This window comes from Marmota marmota, unplaced genomic scaffold, assembly GCF_001458135.2.
Source record: "Marmota marmota marmota unplaced genomic scaffold, marMar, whole genome shotgun sequence".
Classification (NCBI taxonomy): Eukaryota; Metazoa; Chordata; class Mammalia; order Rodentia; family Sciuridae; genus Marmota; species Marmota marmota.
In genome coordinates, this window is record NW_026010396.1 from 14,920 (window position 1) to 24,311 (window position 9,392).

Below are 9,392 nucleotides of genomic sequence, written 5' to 3' on the forward strand. Positions count from 1 at the left end.
TTGGTCTACTGTGATTTTGTATGCTCGGTGTCCTGTATGCATCTACAATTTGTACATCCATTTCCTTTTTTATGTCTGGAAAGTTTTCTATAATTATTTCATTCAGCAAGTTGTACATTCCCTTGGTTTGAACCTCTATGCCTTCCTCTATCCCGATGACTCTTAAGTTTGTTTTTTTTATGTTATCCCATATCTCTTGGATGTTTTTCTCATGATTTTTTACCAGCCCTTCTGAGTTGGCTAGACTCTTTTCAAGATGATATATTTTGTCTTCATTATCTGACGTTCTGGCTTTTACTTGCTCCACTCTGTTGGTGATACTCTCATTTGAGTTTTTAATTTGGGTTATAGTTTCCTTCATTTCTAAAATTATTGTTTGATTTTTTATAATCTCTATCTCCTGATAAAGATGCTTATTTGCTTCTTTAATTTGCTTGTGTATTTCATTTTCAATGAGTTCTTTCATTGTTTGAATTTGCTGTCTCATATCCTCTTTAAGATTCCATTCCATCTGTCTAAGGTATTCTTTGAGTTCTTTATTTGGCCATTTTTCTGGTGCCTCTAGGTCCTCCTGTATATTTAGGCTGTCCTGCATTGTTTGTACTCCTTTTCTTCCTTGCTTTTTCATGCTGCTTATGTTACTTCTTGCTCTGTTTGACTGCTAATTTACTGATTACTCCTATAAATTTACTTGGTTTTGTGTGTCTCTGGGGACTCTCTTTTGTGGTGGGAGACTATGACTAGAGATGATGAGTTTTGTTACACTTTAGTGTAGATTTATTCGTTTCCTAAACTGTGTATGGTTTCTGATGGCATATAGCAGTCTGCGGTTTGGTCTTGAGACTTATATTTAGGTCGAATGATGTGATGGTATTGAGGTTGGTATCTCTTGGCAACCTTGGAAGGTTACTCTACTGACAAGGGATATTAACAGGAGAATGGTCTGGAGTATTTGGGGGAAGTTAAGGTCTTGGTAGCACTATATAACGTCCCGGAACATTGACCTATACATATTTAGTAAATTACACATAAACAGCGTCGTATTGCTTGGGAGGAAAGGTATTAGAAGGGAAGGGAAGAAGTCACTAAAGAGAATGAGAGTAAACATAGAATTCAAGGAAAGGGGAATAAGGAAATTGAAAAGACAAAAGAAAAAAATAGAAAAGAAAAAATTAAAAAAAAATAATCAAAAAAAGTGAAAATAAAAAATAAAAAAATATTACACAGAATATATTAAAAAATTAAAATTAAAAATTAAAGAAAAAAATTTAAAAATGCAGGCTTAGAGTTCGATTAACTTCTCTTCCAGTAGGTGGAGCTGTGCCCACCGGGCCAAGCTTCTCCTCTCAGTGCACGGGAACCAATCCCTGTGCAGCAGCTCCTCCTCCCCGACTGGGCGGGTCTCCACTCCTGAGTGCCTCGGGCCATTTCTTGTGTCTAGTCACCTCGCCACTGGCCCCGTTCACAGGTGACGCTCACCACAATACTGGTTACACGCCAGGTCTGCTGCTCATGGGAGCCCTATCTTCTTGAACAACTGGGCACACTCTCCCTGCTTGCCAATCCCTCAGCCCCTAAGGTTGTGGAGCTTGGGGCTGAGAGCCCTCTGTGTATTTTGCTTGCCCTCCGGTAGCCACGCCCCCGGGAGCTGGTGCAAGAGACCTCAGTTGTCTGCGCTGGTGGGAGCAGTAGCCACAAGTCCGCGCCACTCCTGAATCCCTCGGTCTGACTATATTGCGCTCACGGGAGAGCTGGGAGGGGCCCTTGAGGTTTCCCCGCTGTGTGGAGGGGGGGGCTAGGGGATTACACACCTGTCGCCGCTGGTATCAATGAAGTTATCTCCTCCACGGCTTTCTGGTGATGTCAGTTCTCTGCCATGTTGGTATCCCATGCGAATGGCAGCAGTTCCTTCCCTTTGCCAGGTGACCAAAGCAACCGGTGGGTCCTGACCGGCCCTCCCAAGCCCTGTCTCAATCCTGTTGCCACTGCCTATGAAGGTTCGGTTGGTATTTACCTCCACAGTATTCGGCGTGACCCGGACTGAGAAGCAGTTTCCGCGGGTTCTTTAGCACTGAGCCAGAGCAGTTTGTCTGGGAGACGCAGGCGAACCGGAGCCTGAATTCGGCCCCTATGGGCTCGGTGTGTGTTCTGAGAGGCCCAGACTGTTCGCCCCAGATCCATGTTAGCTTAGCAATGCCTAGTGATCTTGAGCAAACAGCGTTTAGATAATTTAAGACTCCCTATGCCCGCGCAGCTGGAGAGGTCAGAGACTTGATACCTCCGAGCCCGCCGCCATGTTGGATCTGTATTATTTCTTTAAATATGTTATTTAGTGTTGTGTAGGCTAGTCTAGGTTATGAATAGTTGGTGAAAATCTATAAAAGAGGCTAATGAAAGTCTGATTTGGAATGTTGTATTGACCAAGTTGAGATGAATTGGCATCTTAAAAATATTCAATTGTAAATAATGAAAAAGGTGATCTCTTCATTAATTTAGATTTTATCTCCTTCCCACAGTACTTCACAGCTTTCTGTGGATATACTTTTGTACATATTTTGCTATAGTTATAGCTGTTCCATTTCTTAGTGATTTTGTAAATGGTGTTTTTTAAAGATTTAAAGTCCAGTTGTTCATTGCAGGTGAAGGAAACTCAGTGACCTTTATGTCTTGACATGGTAGGTTGGTTCCTGTTAGCTCCATCTACCTTCACTAAAACACGGGATACTTGCTTTGATGCATTTCCCTTTGCACTTACAAAATTGTGACATCAAATACCTGCGCATCAATGTCCAACCATTCAGCTGGAGATCCAACAGGGGGCAGACGGGAACCACTCAACAGTGAACTCTGAGCATCCTGTGCTGTGCCCTGGCCGCCAACAGGGGGAATATGAACACATCTTGGCAGTCTCAAAGACAGAGGAGCCATTTCACTCAGGAAGGGTGCCATCTTTTGCAGCTGGGGGAGGAAGCTGGGGAGCTCATTGGAAATATAGGAAGAAAAAGCTCCTTCCTATATGCAGCATCATTGGCAGAGAAAGGAAGCTGGCGTAGGAGGGGGTTTGCTTGGCTTTTCTCTGATATTTGTTAACAGCCTGCAGAGAAGATCTCATTTCTGGAATGTTCCATGTTAAGTTACCCTTTTCTTCCTGACACAAAATTTTATGAAAACTTACCTTACAGAAATATTAATCATTGCAGGGGTTAAAAGGCAAAAATTAACATGCTATGGTTTTTTGTTTGTTTGTTTTTTACAATTTCAATATGAAAAGATCTTCCAGACAAAAGTTGAATAAAGAAACTGTAGAACTCAATATCACAATCAATAATTTAGACTTAACTGACATATATAGAATATTTCAACCTGCATCAAGAGGATACACTTTCTTCTCAGCAGCACATGAATCCTTCTCTAAAATAGACCATATACTATGCCACAAAGCAACTCATAGCAAATACAAAAAAAGTAGAGATACTACCATGCATTTTTTTCAGATCATAATGGAATGAAATCGGAAATCAATGACAAAATAAAAAATAAAAATTTCTCCCTCATATGGAGACTAAACAATATGCAACTGAATGAAATATGTGTTACAGAAGACATCAAGGAGGAGATTTAAAAAATTCTTAGAGGTAAATGAGAACACAGACACAACATATCAAAATCTCTGGGTCTTTAGGAGAACTCTTGACACAGATTCAGAAAGGGACCAACATATACAGTGTGAATACAAAACATCAGGACTTGTGGTCAATGAGTCGGGATGATATCAAAAGCTTGGTCTTTTCTCCACTGCCAATCTAACAACAAAGACAAGGTTTTGAGAAAAAGAAAAAAGTTTTTCTGGACTTGCTAGCAAAGGAGGAACTTGGGACTGCCGCCCCAGAGGCTGTGATTTTCTCTGCCTGGAGTAACACAGGGCTTTTACAAGAGGAACACAAGGGTGGGGAATCCAGATATTATCAGTAGATATAAATCATTAGTGTACATCAGGTGTCCTTTAGTGTGACCCATTGAGCTGGACCTCAGGTATAGAGTTCCTCCCTCCCTCCCTCCCTTCCTTCCTCCATTCCTCCCTTTCTTCTGGGCAGTGAAGGACAGTATAATTTAGTACAGGACAGGAACAATTTTGGTCTATTTATCCTGCTGATATGGAGTGTGAGAGGCAAAACAAGAAGAAAAGGAAAGAGAAAAAGTTTTACAATAAGCTGCTTGTAGTCAAGCAGCAAAGTTTATACTCAAAGCATGAAGTGGACCCCCATTACAGGGACAGGCCAGAGCCAGCAGAATCTTGTTGGAGCCCAAATTAAAAGGGAAAATGTGTGCTCATGTATCCATCTGTCATTAACTTATATCGTTTATTTTTTCCTACAGTATTAAAGTAGTTGCAAATATCTTTAAAAACAAGTGCATTTAAACTCATGTTATTTCAAGTTTAAGTATGTTATTTATACAAAACCAATTTATTTTTACTTTCCTGGATATTATGGAAGCAACCTCTCAATAATGTGTTTAAGATAACTTCTTTGTGTATCTGACTTTGAGAGCCACATTTAGTCCATCTTTTTGGTCAAAGAGGACACAGCCTTATTTGTACTCAGTAGAGGAAAAGTATTATGTGGGAAAATGAAATTCAAAAAGTCAGGCTGATTCCAAAATATCTCAAAATAATTTACAACACCAAAGACACCATAGCTGTTAACATATTATTCATTCAGAGTCTCCTCTGTGGGAGCATTTAGACATAGGTTGATTAGTTTCATAACTGTGTTATTAGTTTCAAACTGTGTTGGGATTTAGGTAGAACTTTATAACAATATTGGATGATGTTCTTACTTTACTGGTATTACATATTGATATGATCTTTTGTCTATTCTGACCTTTTTTAATTGCAATATTTTATATAAAATTATACAGAATTAATCAGTTGTTTTTTCTATGTGACTTTGAAAAATAAAGTCTACTGATTCTAATAAAGAATCAATTTTTAACATGATTAAAGTCATTTGTAAAGACTTATGTAAAATATCAGTTGAGACTTTTTGCACTTAAGTCTAATCCATTATAAACTAATGGGAATCTTAAAAAAAAAACTGTTCCAGAATAACTTGAAATACACCAGGTACAAATATGTAAGTACAAAGAGCTCACTAACTATGCTATTCCAAATAGATGAAAAGCAATATTGATTTTATACTATAGTTCTATGGAAATAAATTAAAACCTGTTCTTTCTCCCTATGCTTGGATTCATAGACAGATAACAAAATTCTCCATTTCATTCACTTCTTGAATAACTAGCTGGTTATAACTTCTCAAAATCCCACTCCTCCATAGTATTGTCTCTCCTTTTTTCAAGACCAGAATTTTCACCTTTTTTATTTTTTAACAGAGGTTTCAAATCGATCACTGATGCCTTCCCCTGGGTTTTAAGTACTTTTCTCTTTGAGATTCTTTTTCATTCTTCAGTTTATCCTCTCTGAAACATTTATTTCCTTCTGAATGAATTTTATGTAATTCTTGAAATTTATTCCACATATTTAAAGGAACTCCAGAAGGACACTCTGCACATGCACTGACATTTGGCTCTGTTTCAGATTTATTGTCCATCTCTTGGGAAATCTGAGAGTTTAGAAGTAATAGCCAAAGGGAAACTGGCCTGTGGTTATGGACTTGACTTATCTGCAGTTAGTATAATAGGGGTGTAAAAGAAATAAAGAAATGAGGAAATAAATAAATATATAGTGAGAAATTAGAGGATAGAATGAAGTGTCCAATAAAGACAAGGAGTTCAAAGAAAGAACCACTGAGGAATTAATATTTAATCTGAAACTCAAATATAGTGAATTTGGTTTGAGAGGATGTACATAGACATCAGGGTGGAAATGAATTATTACATTAGTGATGTTAGTGCTCAAAGTGGAGATATCAATTATTTTTTAATTAGTTCTTTTTAGTTATACATAATAGTAGGATTCATTTTGACATAATTATAAAATCATCCCTTATCTTTGGCCTCTTTCAGAGCTGTGACCAAGGCCCAAATTGAACTCATTTATTGCCCTTACATTTCCATAGGACTCATTAAAACCCATCAGGGCAGGAGTAAAAAAAATATATAGGGATGTTCTTGTGCTAATATACCCAAGGCATGTAATTCGTCTATGTCGCAAGCCATCCATGGGCTATGTGTGGACTTTGTCTGCATTGCAGCCTAGTGGATAGTAACATCTGGTGTCTGGGAACTTCCAGTGGACATTTCCTTTGTGTAAGAGTGCCCAGAGACATTGTGAATTTCTATCCTGCTCTTCCATGTCCCACATGGCACCTGAGATGGGTGTTACCTGCCAAGATGCCAATCAACCTGATGGACTTCAAGACAACATAAAGCAAGACCCTGCCCTTGAAACCTTATTCCTGCCTTTGTTGTACCCCTCACTGGAGCAATTTTCTTTGTATAGCTCTGTGTGGACTAAACCTATCAGGGCTCCACTTTTGAAAACATATTTCTGATTCTTTGTCTTTTGTGATTCACTAATTATTCTTCACTTTAAATTCTCAGGTGCCTTACACCCTCCTCAACAGGAAGAACAACCCCCCAACAAGATGCTTGCCATTCCCCATGCCTCTACAATGGTTTTTGTTTAGAAAAGCATTTAAGATGTTCCAATTCCCAGTACCATAAGGCCAAGCTTTTGTTAAGTCACACAATGTCTTTAAGATTAATCCTAATTATGGAGTAGAATGATGTCAGCTTCTCAATATCCAGGAAGGTCTGTTTGGGAATTTAGAAAATTTATGTACAACAGCAGGACACAACCAAATAACCCCTGAACACCAGAGAGAGACCCCAAGCCTTTCCAACTTGGAAGAGTTTACACCTCATCCTCTGTCTTGGAGGTGTGAAAACTTTGAGCTGGTGGTGTAATGACACAGAAATTAAAGCCACATGACCAACATCATAAAACTTCAGTACTCATTCAGTTTATGTCCAAGTCACAGCTGCCACCACAATAACATAAAATAGGATCAGATTATGTAAATACACTTGTGGAAAAACAAATACCATTGTTGTACTGCTCATATGGAAGTATATTGACATTCTTTTCCTCATTGGATCTCTTGTATTTCCTTTGCCTTCTAGTGTAGCTTGAGAAATATGAAGTGCCAGTAAAGGGTTCAGGAATGACTATAGACATCTATGACACTGCCTCATAGATGCTTGAAGAGTGGTCCTTCAGTTCTGCTGTGAATGGTTCATTATCAGGACCAGTGCAGATTGCTGCATGAAGGGCCTGCTTCATCCCTAACTGCCTTAGGTCTTGGAGTTCTTCCATGGGTTTTCATCACAGGGTGCCATGGGTGACTCCACCACATTGTCCCAAGCATAGTTTCAGGGAGCTATCACCAAGAAAAGTAAAGAGACGGCAGTGTCCTCACTTACAGCTTAATATATTCAGCTTAATGTAGGGCAGGTGGTGACTGAAGTGCTCTTACTCTGTTTAATAAGAGTATATCTTCTGAACAAGTGCCCCAGATCCAAAAGAGCCATTCTATTGTACTTTCCATACATTTTTGCCTAAATTTATTCCCCAGTTCTACCAGCAGAGTATCATCTCTCATGAAAATATGCATGTGCTAGTGGGGAGGGGGCAGATCCTCACCCTTCTCTCCCAATGACCTTGGCTAATGTGTCTTGGCCTTTTCAGTTATGACTATAAACTCATCTGTCACTTGGCACTGACACCTGAATTGGCTCATCCAATCTTCTTCAGAGATATTAGATGGACAAGGATCCCATTTATGGAAGTCCAGTCCTGAACAGGTATTCCAAATTGTAAAATCTATGATAACCAGTTGCCTCCCTTTCCTTTGAGTAATGAAAAGGGAGAGGAGAGGGCCCAAGTGCAGCCAGAGGAATCATGGTGGGTGAAGAGCAGGAGGAGGGTCACAGAGAGACAGATGGGCTGGGCAAAGAGGAAAGAGTATCACCCTTTAAGCCTCTGGAGACCCAGGGAGACTTAATTGCCATGAAGCCAATTCCTAAGACAAAGGAGTGAAGACTTTGCAAGAGAGGACCCAGGTCTTCATTGCCTGAAACTCTATCTAGTGTGTTGGTGATACTCTCCATTGAATTTTTAATTTGGCTTATTAATTTCTTCCTTTTGAGGATTTCTGACCCATTCTTCTTCAGGATCTCTATCTCCTTAATGAAATAGTCTATTACTTCTTGAATTTTCTCTCTGATTTCATTTCTTATGCCATCTTTTACCTGGTAGATTAGCTTAACCATGAATTTTATGAAGTCCATCTCTGACATTTCTTCCACTGTGGTGTCAATGGAGTCTATTGTCCATAGTTTCTGTGTTATTTGGGATCATTTGTTCCCTTGCTTTTTTATATTGTTGGCTTATTAATTCCTTCCTTTTGAGGATTTCTAACTCATTCTTCTTCAGGATCTCTATCTCCTTATTGAAATAGTCTACCCATCTATCTGGATGGTTCTGATGCTGTAGAGTTTTTACCTTATGAGTTTATAGTGTTCCTCTATGTCATTAGTACCTCACAGATTGGAGTTGGGGGATCCTAATCATAATATTAATGTATGTAAACATTATATAGCAGTAGACTAAGTCTTTAGATCCTATTTGGCTAGCTAATGTTAATTGGTACAATATGTAGATAGTGGGATGAGCAATTTCCATTAGTAAAAACAGTAAATAATTATGCATTATATGTGGCTTAAAATCAAATAATAGGTGTTGTCTATGGTTTCCACCATATTAATTATTGCTATGGCATTGATGGTAGGTGTAGATGTTATGTATCTCAATTAGTTTTAACAAATAGAGTTGAGTATGAGGAAAGAAGGAGAGAAAAGAGAGTAGAAAACTGCAATTTCAAAGGGTGAATAGGGCAGACGCAGTGGTACTTAGGATATGTTGTTAATGAGAAAATGAAGAGAAAACAGAAGAATCTAAAGGAGGAAAGAGAGATTGAAATTTTGGTGTCAGAAATATAGAAATTAGAGAACAGGAGATAAGGGAGACAGAGTAGTGGCAAAGTCGATACATAAAACAAAATCAAAATCAGCTAATCAGAATTGCTAACCCTGAAAATACAGAACACGGGAAAATTACATCTTCAGGGGGGGAAAAAAGAAAAATGAAAAGAAAAAAAGGCTAGAAATGAGGAAAGAGAAACAAATATGAATGTGTGTAGGAATCCTGGATCATTCAGTACACAAACAAAACAAAAGCCCTTCACAGATGTAGAAATACAAATGGTCAACAACTATATGAAGGATATATAAAGTAATGTTCAATCACTCTATTAGTCAGAGAAATTAAAACTAAACTGAGATTTAATCTCACTCTAGTCAGAATGGCA

At 38.6% G+C, this 9,392-nt stretch overlaps 1 pseudogene; it reads right to left on the bottom strand.

The window, feature by feature from the left end:
• The window catches only part of LOC107133881, a 15,762-nt pseudogene extending 12,813 nt beyond the window's left edge, over nt 1–2,949 (bottom strand).
• Nucleotides 2,950–9,392: the final 6,443 nt, after the last annotated feature.